This window comes from Myodes glareolus, chromosome 15 (assembly GCF_982192425.1).
Source record: "Myodes glareolus chromosome 15, mMyoGla1.1, whole genome shotgun sequence".
Taxonomy (NCBI): Eukaryota; Metazoa; Chordata; class Mammalia; order Rodentia; family Cricetidae; genus Myodes; species Myodes glareolus.
Window position 1 is genome coordinate 54,846,728 of NC_142040.1, and position 10,747 is coordinate 54,857,474.

The 10,747-nt window shown below is 42.1% G+C and overlaps 1 pseudogene; it reads right to left on the minus strand.

The window, feature by feature from the left end:
• Positions 1-1,285: 1,285 nt before the first annotated feature.
• LOC125397542 (elongation factor 1-gamma pseudogene) lies at positions 1,286-2,735 on the minus strand (annotated as a pseudogene).
• Positions 2,736-10,747: the final 8,012 nt, after the last annotated feature.

Sequence of the window (10,747 nt, forward strand, 5' to 3'; positions counted from 1 at the left end):
GAGTATGTATAGGACCTCAAAGCCCACCTCCACATGACACACTTCCTCCAACAAGGCCACACCCACTCCAACAAAGCCACACCTCCTAATAGTGCCTCTCCCTTTGGAAGTCATTTTCTTTCAAACCACCACACTGAGTAAAACAGTTAACATTTGGAGAAGAAAACACAAGAAATGGTAAGAATACATGGCTTTCCAAAGTGAAGACTTAATGTCAATGATACGAAAACCTTGGGAAAATGAATGACACTTTAATATGTTTGTCAAAACTACACACAAAATGGAGACTACTGTATTATGCAATATCACAGAATTTTAGTTTAAAGATTATGCCAGAACAATTCATAAGATTTATTCTTTTTCATTTCAAGAATGAGCAGTAGTTTGAATTATAACCGATGCTCTATTGGACGAAATAAAAATTTTCATAATTTACAGCTTCAGCTTTCATTAAATATGACTTTTCCTGAAATGTTAATCTATCCTCAGTGGCTTGATTGTAATTAATCTGTTCCATCCTCAGTGACAGGAAGAGCCAGGACTCAAATGGAAGTAATCTGACCCTCTAGGGCAGGGCAGGCTCCTTACCACTGCCTTGTGTGAGTGTCTCAACATGGAGGCTTTCTTTGTTTCCATTACCTGATTAAATGTCCTCCAATTGTCTTAAACACAATTTGTGACAATAAGGATGTATTGTGTGCAGTATGTATGGGTGTGGGATATATGTGTTCCTGTGTGTGTTCGCCTATTGGTACACATAGGGGTGTGAACATGTGTATGTTTGTAGAGAGCAGGGGTTGATGTCAAGTGTCTTACTCTACTTATTTTCCCTGATTTTTTTTTTTTTGAGGAATGGTCTCTCACTGAATCTGTTGCTCACTTATTTTACTAGATTGTTCTGGTCGGCAAGTTCCAGGAGTCTACTTGTTTCTGCCTAAGCATCGGGCTGTGAGCTCGGGCCCTCATAGCTTTGCTGATGATGGACAACTCTGTAAAGCAATGGAAGACAGGAAGAAAGGAGGTGAGTGTGGATGGGAACCACATCAGTCATGCTTGCATGGGAGGTGTGAAATATCTTCCCTTTGTCTGGTCCCACCCAGACTCACGGAAACTGATATTCACTCTTAACAAATCCATTGCATTCTAGCTCAGAAGCCAACCTAAAGCCAATGAAACAACTCAAAAATAACCAATGTGTTCAAAGGATGACCAATGACTTTGACTTTTTTTCAATACTCAACTTCCTTTAATGACTCCCAGCTCTCTACAGGGTGGGTACAGGCAACTAGAGAAGAGTAAGAGATGTGTACTTGAAGAACTTGCCTTGATTGAAGGAGTTACCCATGTGTTTGAAGACCGTCCTCCCAGGAAAAGAACTCTATAACTAGGGTCTGGGTCTCCTCGCTGCCAGGAGTTATTTTGCACTACGTATGTGACTCGTAGTTTCTCTGCCAGTCTGGACCCCGGCATCTGAACACCCAAGCTTCAGAAATGGCGCTGCCATTGTTGGGTCCAGAAAGGATGACGCCGGCAAAGGTGTGTTTCTTCAGCTTGTCTAGTCACTGGAAGACACCAACGATGAGAATTAACTCATGAGGGGCTGGGTGAACTCTTGGAGAAGCAGTACTCATCACAGCATTGGAGCCAACAGCTTTGCAAAAGTACTCCCCCAGATATGGCAGTGCCAATGAGGCTGTCTCCACTGGAGTACTTGTGTTTTCCTTGATCCAACTGAAGGTACTCTTGGCATGGGGGCAAAGAGTCCTTGGCCTTGGGCTCAGCAACTAGTACCTGCTTTGTTCATGTTTTCTTCTGGAGCTGCGACAGAAGCTCCCCTCTCTCCAGCTTTTCACTTGGCCTTGGATCTCTACTTCTCTTCCTGTGGAAGCTTTCCCTTTGTAGAGCTCTCTGTATGCATCTTAGCATCAAGCCGGGCCAACATCTCACATAGTTTCACCTCTTTGAAGACATTCCCATGCAGATAAGGAACCGGCACAACAGCTGGTATTGAAGAAGGCCTGCCATAAAGAAGATGCTAAGCACTGTTTACAGAGCCACAATAAGGTACAGGCAGCTGTGATATCAGCTAATTCGCCCACTATAAATGGCCTCCTCTTCCAGTGAGTGTCCAGCAGCAGCCAGAATTTGCTTCACCTCCTCCTGTGTGTTTTTCAGTGGTTTGTTTGCTGTATACGATGCCCAAGGGTGGAACAACAGGTGCTGGCTGGAGGAGCTATGGCACTATCGGCAACACACACTCATGACACCAGCTGATCAGCTGCTTCAAGGGACTTCCATGTGCCCACAAAATAGGAGATGGCGTTGCTCTTTACACAGGTGTCATTTTCCATTATGGTGACAAAAAAATGCCCAGATAAAAATGACTTAAGGGAAAATGGGTTTATTTGGCTCATAACTTTAAGTTGCAGTCCAGCATTTTGGGGAAGCAAATGCAGCAGGAGTTCAAAGCAACCAGTCCAATTATAGCCACCATCAAGAGCAGAAGCAATGAATTAATGTATACATGCCTGTGCTCTCCTTTTCATTCAGTCCAAGTACCAGTCAATGTAACGGCGCCACCCACATGCAGGGAGGATATTCCCACTTGAAACCCTCAAAAAAATCTCTCAAGATGTGCCCAGAGGATCAATCTGATCTAGAGAATCCCTTATTGAGACCCTCTTCCCAGATAAGTTGAGATTATCCCACCACGTTCTCAAACGCAGAAAAATCATTGTCGCACTTATTGTCAAGCCTGCACAAAAGTTGCAGAGAAATTCAAGGGTGGAGCTAGTTTGGTGAAAGTGGAAGAGAGGTGGTTTGGAGAGCGTGAAGACTTGGGCCCTGCTGTCCTAGGTGACAATGAAAGTCCTGGAAGGCTCCAATTGTCAGAGTATGTGTACAGGGTTGGTGTGGGAAATGCTTCTGTCTATGTGTTGCTTTTATTGGTTAATGAATAAAGAAACTGCTTTGCCTTTAGCAAGGCAGAACTTAGCTAGGCAAGGAAAACTAAACTGAATGCTGGGAGAAAGAAGGCAGAGTCAAGAGAAGCCATGTAGCCCTGCCAGAGACAAACACCAGACAGAACTTTACCTAGTAAGCCACAGCCGTGTGGCGATACACAGATTAATAGAAATGGGTTATAAAATAAAATAAATATATTAATTTCTGATAATGTCATACTATGTATTTTGACTCTATTCATCCCCTACTACTCTCACATTCACCCTCACCTCCTTACCCTGCCCCGAACTTTGTGTTTTCTTCAATTTTTAACTAGTCCATTGAATAAAATTTGTACTCTTGGTGTGGGGTCATTGACTGGTGGTGTGGGAGTTCCCTCTGTGTGCTGTCATTACCATTAATGAATAAAGAAACTGCCTTGGCCTGTTGATTGGTCAGAACTTAGGTAGGAGGGGAAAACTGGACTGATAGCTGGGAGAAAGAAGGGTGGAGTCAGGAGACACCATGGAGCCACCAGAGACAGACATGATGAATTTTACCCGGTAAGTCACTGCCATGTGGCGATACACAGATTAATAGAGATGGGTTAAATTAATATAAGAGTTAGCCAATAAGAAGCTAGAGCTAATGGGCCAAGCAGTGATTTAATTAATACAGTTTCTGTGTGGTTATTCCAGGCGAAGCTAGCAGGGCGGCTGGGACAAACAAGTGGGCCCTTCTCCTACAGACTGGAGTGTATGTAGTCAACTTACCAGGACTATCCCTTAAAGAATACTGACTCTTCCTCCCCAAGAAACTATCATCTGTTCATAGTTTGTCAGTTAGGTGTTGAGGGACGTGATTCTCTTCCATGTTGTTTGGCTTGATCTTGTATAGATCTTATACAGGCAACCAAAAGCTGCTGGTAATTCATAAGTTATTATTATTGTTATCCATTTTCTTATTCTTCCTGTTTTAGGTCTCATATACCAAAGGCTAGCCTTGAAGTCACTGTGTATCTGAAGATGACCTTTACTTCAGATTCTCTGGCCTTCATCTACCACTTCTTTTTTTTATTGTTTTTATTGAGCTATATGTTTTTCTCCACTTTCTTCTCATCCTCTCCTTTCCCCCTCTACCCTCTCTCATGGTCCCCATGCTCTCAATTTACTCAGGAGATCTTTTCTTTTTCTACTTCACATGTAGATTAGATCCATGTATATCTCTCTTAGGGTCCTCTTTGTTGTCTAGGTTCTCTGGGATTGTAAATTGTAGGCTGGTTATTTCTTTGCTTTATGTCTAAAAGCCAATAATGAGTGAGTACAAATATTTGTCTTTCTTGGTCTGGGTTACTTCACTCAATATGATGTTTTTTAGATCCATTCATTTGCCTGCAATTTTCAAGATGTCATTATTTTTTTTCCATTGTGTAAATGTGCCACATTTTCCTTATCTAGTCTTTGGTTGAGGGCAATTAGTTTGTTTCCAGATTTTGGCTATGACAAATAATGCTGCTATGAACATAGCTGAACATATGTTCTTGTTATGTGATTAAACATTCTTTGGGTATATACCTAAAAGTGGTATTGCTAGGTCTTAAGGTAGGTTGTTTCCTAACTTTCTGAGAAATCACCATACTGATATCCAAAGCAGCTGTACCTGTTTGCACTCCCACCAGCAATGCAGAAGTGTTCCCTTTACCCCACATCCTCTCCAGCATAAGTTGTCATCAGTGTTTTTTTATCTTGGCCATTCTTACAGGTGTAAGATGGAATCTCTGAGTTGTTTGGATTTTCATTTCTCTGATGACTAAGGATGTTAATCATTTCCTTAAGTGTCTTTCAGTTATTTTACATTCCTCTGTTAAGAGCTCTCTGTTTAGGTCTGTACCTCATTTTTTTAAATTGGATTATTTGTTCTTTTGATGACCAATTTCTTGAGATCTTTGTATATTTTGGAGATCAACCTACTATCTGATGTGGTGTTAGTGAAGATATTTTCCCATTCTGTAGGCTAACATTTTGTCTTGTTTACTGTGTCCTTTGCATTACAGAAGCTTCTCAGTTTCAGGATGTCCCATTTATTAATTGTTTCTCTCAGTGTCTGTGCTACTGGAGTTACATTTAGGAAGTGTTCTCCTGTGCCAATGTGTTCAAGTGTACTTCTCACTTTCTCTTCTATGAGGTTCAGTGTGGTTGGTTTTATAGGTCTTTGATCCATTTGGACTTGAATTTTGTGTATGGTGATAGATATGGATCTATTTTCATTCTTCTACATGTTAATATCCAATTATGCCAGCTCCATTTGTTGAGTATGCCTTCTTTTTTCCCTTTTATATTTTTTGCTTCTTTGTCAAAGATCAGGTGTTCATAGGTGTGTGGATTGATATCCGGGTCTTGGATATGGTTCCATTGGTCCTTCTATCTTTTTTTATGCCAGTACCAGGTTGTTTTCAGTACTGTAGCTCTATAGTAGAGTTTGAAGTCAGGGATTGTGATGCCTCCAGAAGTTACTTTATTGTACAGAACTGTTTTGGCTATCCTGGGTTTTTTGCTTTTCCAATTAAGTTGAGTGTTGTTCTTTTGAAGTATGTGAAGAAATGTGCTGGGATTTTGATGGGGATTGCATTGAATCTGTAGATTGCTTTTGGTATGATTGCCATTTTTACTATGTTAATTCTACTTGCCCAAGAGCGTGGGAGATCTTTCCATTTTCATGTATCTTCTTGAATTTCTTTCTTCAAAGATTTAAAGTTCTTGTCATACAAATCTTCCACTTGTTTGGTTAGAGTTACTCCGAGATATTTTATGCTATTTGTGGCTACTGTGAAGGGTGATGTTTCTCTGATTTTTTTTCTCAGCCCATTTATCATCTGTATAAAGGAGGGCTACTGATTTTTTCGAGTTAATCTTGTATCCTCCTACATTACTGAAAGTGTTTGAGTTGTAGAAGTTCCTTGGTAGAATTTTTGGGGTCGCTTCTGTAAACTATCATATCATCAGCAAAGTGAGAGTTTGATTTCTTCTTTTCTGATTTGGATTCCCTTGATCTCCCTTTGTTTTCTTATTGCTCTAGCTAGAACCTCAAGAACTATATTGAATAGATATGGAGAGAGTGAACAACCTTGTCTTGTTCCCGATTTTAGTGGGATCGCTGTGAGTTTCTCTCCATTTAGTTTAATGTTTGTTGGCTTAATGTATACTGCCTTTATTATGTTTAGATATGTTCCTTGTATCCCTGCTCTCTCCAAGACCTTTATCATGAAGGGATGCTGAATTTTGTCAAAGGCTTTTTCAGCATCTAATGTGGTTTTGTTTTTATTTTGTTTATATGGTGGACTACATTGACAAATTTTCGTATGTTAAACCATCTCTGCATCTCTGGGATGAAGCCGGCTTGATCATGATGGATGATTTTTCTGATGTGTTCTTGGATTCAGTTTGTCAGTATTTTCACATCAATGTTCATCAATGAGATTGGTCCATAATTCTCTTTATTAGTAATGTTTTTTGTGTGGTTTGAGTATCAGGGTAATTGTAGTCTTATAAAAAGAGTTTGGCCATGTTCTTTCTGTTTCTATTGTGTGGAACAATTTGAGGACTATTGGTATTAGTTTTTCTTTGAAAATCATGTAGAATTCTGTGCTGAAGCCATCTGGTCCTGGATTCTTTTTTTGGTTGGGAGAATTTTGATGACTGTTTCTATTTCTTTAGCAGTTATAGGTCTATTTAATTTCCTTATCTGGCCTTGATTTAATTTTGGTAAGTGATATTTATTCAGAAAATTGTTAATTTCCTTTAAGTTTTCCAATTTTGTGGAGTACAGGTTTTCCAAATATGACCTGATGACTCTCTGTATTTCCTCTATATCTGTTGTTATGTCCCCCTTTTCATTTCTGATTTTGTTGATTTGCATAATTTCTCTCTGCCTTTTGGTTAGTTTGGATAAAGGTTTGTCTATTTTGTTGACTTTCTCGAAGAACCAACTCTTGGTCTCATTAATTATTTGTATTATTTTCTTTGTTTCTATTTTGTTGATTTCAGCTCTCAATTTGATTATTTCCTGCTGTCTAGTCCTCCTGGGTGAGTTTGCTTCTTTTTGTTCTAGAGTTTTCAGATGTTCTGTTAACTCACAAGTGTGGGATTTTCCCAGTTTCTTTATTTTGGCATTTAGTGCTATGAACTTTCCTCTTAACACTGCTTTCATTGTGTCTCATAAATTTGGGTATGTTGTGTGGTCATTTTCATTGAATTTTAGAAAGTATCTAATTTTTTTCTCTTATTTCTTTCTTGACTCATTGGTGATTAAGGTGAACATTGTTTAATTTCCATGTGTTTGTGGGCTTTCTGGAATTAGTGTTGCTGTTGAATTCTAATTTTAAGTCATGGTGATCCAATAAGATATATGGGGTTATTCCAAGTTTTTTATATCTGTTGAGGTTTGCTTTGTTGTCTAGTATGTGGTCAATTTTTGAGAAGGTTCCATGAGGTTCTGAGAAGAAGGTATATTCTTTTCTGTTTGGATGGAATTTCTATAAATGTTGGTTAAGTTTATTTTAGTCATAAAATCTGTTAGATCCCTTATTTCTCTGTTAATTTTCTGTCATACAGACCTGTCCAGTGGTGAGAGGGGAGTGTTGTAGTCTGCCACTATTAGTGTGTGGGGTTTAATGTATGATTTAAACTTTAGAAGTGTGTCTTTTACACATGAGGGTGACCTTGTATTGGGGCATAGATGTTTAGTATTGAGATTTCTTCTTGATGGATATTTCCTGTGACTAATAGTAAATGTCCTTCTTTGCCTCTTTTGATTGATTTTACTTGGAAGTCTATTTTGTTAGATATTAGGATAGCTACATCAGCTTGTTTCTTAGGTCCATTTGATTAGAAATTTTTTTTTCCAATCCTTTACTCTGAGGTGATATCTGTCTTTGAAGTTGAGGTGTGTTTCTTGTATGCAACAGAAGGATGGATTCTGTTTTTGTATCTATTAGCCTGTGTCTTTTCATAGGTGAGTTGAGTTCATTTATATTAAGGGATATTAATGACCAGTGATTGCTAGCCTCTGTTATTTTAGTTTTTGTTGTTGGTGATGTTATTATATGTGTTTTTTCCTTCTTTGGAATTTGCTGCTGTGAGATCATCTGTTGTCTGTGTTTTTGTGGATGTAGCCAAGTTCCTTGGACTGGAGTTTTCCTGTAGTACTTTGTGTAGGGCTGAGTTTGTGGCTAGGTATTTGCTATGGTGGAGATTGCTGGCTGAGGCCTGTTCCTACAGATGTTCCTGGCTTGGGCCTGCTCCATCGGAGGTCTCTCCCTTGTACCTGCTCCTGTGGGGGTTGCTGCTTCAGGCCTGGTCCAGCTGAGGTCGCTGGCTCAGGCCTGTTTCCACAGATGTCCCTGGTTTGGGTCTGTTCCTGCAGAGGTACCTTGCTTGGACCCAGTCTCGCAGAGATCTCTGGGTCAGGCCTGCTCCCTCAGCAGTCAATCCTTCGTACCTGCTCCCATGGAGGTCATTGCCTCAATCCTGCTCCGGCTAAGGTCACAGACTCACACCTGTTCCAGCTGAGGTCACTGGCTCAAGCCTGCTCATATCGGGGTCAGGTCGGTACCTCAGGCCTGCTCTGGTAGAGGTCACTGACTCCAGCCTGCTTTTGTGGAGGCTGCTGCCTCAGGCCTGTTCCTGTAGACGTCCCTAGCACAGTGGTCTCTGGCTCAAGCCTGCTCCCTCAGCCTGTCTCCCACTTCTTCAGTTCTGGAATTACAAGCATCTGACACCATGCCTGGCTAAGAAAGAAGTTTACTACATTTGAAACTATCAGCAGCAAATGATATGGGTAGAGAACATTACACTTAGGAGGATGGAAATACAGAAGAATGGAAGAAATGTAGAAGAATGGGGTGAAAGAACATAGGTCCCTTGTACCTAGAAACAGACATTGCTGTACAGAGTGATGTGCACAGACTTGCACGCGCGCACACACAGTCAACTGCAGTTTAGATGCTTAGTTGAGTATCTCTCACTGTGATGAAGCACTGTAACTAAAAGCAACTTGGGCAGGAAAGGATTTACTTCACTTTACAGCTTATACCCACCATTCTGGGAAATCAGGGTCAGGAACTGATATAGAGGACATAGAGGAACGGGGCTTATTCCTCCTGGGTTGCTCAGCTTACTTAATCTCCCAAGACTACCTGCCCAGCCCTGGCACCACCTGTAATGGATTGGGCCTCTCAACATACATCACTCACTAATTAAGAAAATACTCTCACAGGCTTGTCTACAAGGCCAGACTTACTGGGGCGTGTTCTCTGTTAATCCTAGTTTGACAGCAACAACAAAAACTGGCCAGTACGGACTACATCAACTGGTGTGATGGTTAAGATGCATTCCAATAAGTTATCAGTCTAGCCCTGGCACCCCTATGAAGGGAAAGGGAAATAGAACAGGGCACGGCTATTTTCCCTACACTCACACCCAGGCCCAGGAAAGCTGGTCGACACCAGGGTTCACTCGGGTTCATCTTTATCCCAAAATGACCCTCAGGAAGTGGACAGCAGCGCATCTTCTAGTAACTGTGGTGCTGCTAGTTTGAGAGCTGATATCCCAGGGCCGAGCCCACACCAGGAGCCGGTGCAGTAGGGGGTAGCTGTCTTATTCGTGCATTGTAAAATCTCAACTTCTTTGACAAATTCACTCTTTTTCCCTGAAAGTCGTAAGACAAGCTGCTCCCAGGGAGGCTAAAGCCCTGTGAGGAGCCCTCCCCAGTCAAGCACATCACTCCCTCCACAGTTACCGATGGACACAGAGGCCATGCCAGGACACAGAGGCCTTTTCCTGGCCTGGTTCCAATAGTCCTTGTAGCTCTCGTCTAATTCCTCTCAGCCCTGCTAGAGCGTTCCTTCACTTGAGTGTCCTGGCTGTGATATCTCCCATTCTGTCGTCCACCGAACACTGGGTTGCCTGACTCGCGAAAGTGTGCTTTCAAGGATATCAGTCAGCTATCGCCGTTCTGGGAACTGCCTCAGCTAAAAAGAGCTGCCTGGCCCAAGGGCACACCTGCCTCCTGAAGCCGAACAAAGATCCAGAGCCCTTTCTCTGATTCAGGGCAAGTCTGGAGTTAGCCCAGCCTCCCCGGGTTGGCTAGGGCCTCTGTGAAATGACATCATACACCAGCTCCTCCCTCTGCCTGGTTCTGCTTCTTCTGTCTGCTCCCACAGGGACTGATTTGGGCAGCTCTGGGCATGCAGGTCCTCATGTAAGAGTCTCTTCCTCCCCTTCATCCCCCCTCACTTGATACTGTCTTGCTATGTAGCCCTAACTAGTGTTGTACTCGATATGTAGCCCATACTGACCTCAAACCCATGGCAATCCTCCTGCCTCAGGCTCTTAGAAGCTTGGAAGACAGGCATTTGCTACATTTGGTGAGACTCTGCTTCTTGGAGGGCTCCACGCACAGCACACCCTGCTTTTCTAGTTTCGCAGAAGGCCCTCTTTGCCCCAACACCCTTCGTGTTCCTCCTCTGCCTGCCCTTCCCAGCGCACTGCTTCTGGATTCCTTGTCATGTTGGTCTGCAATTCCCAGAAAAACATTTCCTTCTCTCTGTAGAATTGAGGGTCCCCCGAGAATTCTTTCTGAGAGAGTCACAGGGGCAAGTGCAGTCTCTATTGCCAGCCCCACTCCCGTGAACAGCGCGACACCATATCCCATGAGAGTCTTCCTCACAATTCCCTACCAAGACTAAGGAATAAGGTTCAACCTCTCTCTCTCTCTCTCTCTCTCTCTCTCTCTCTCTCTCTTTCTC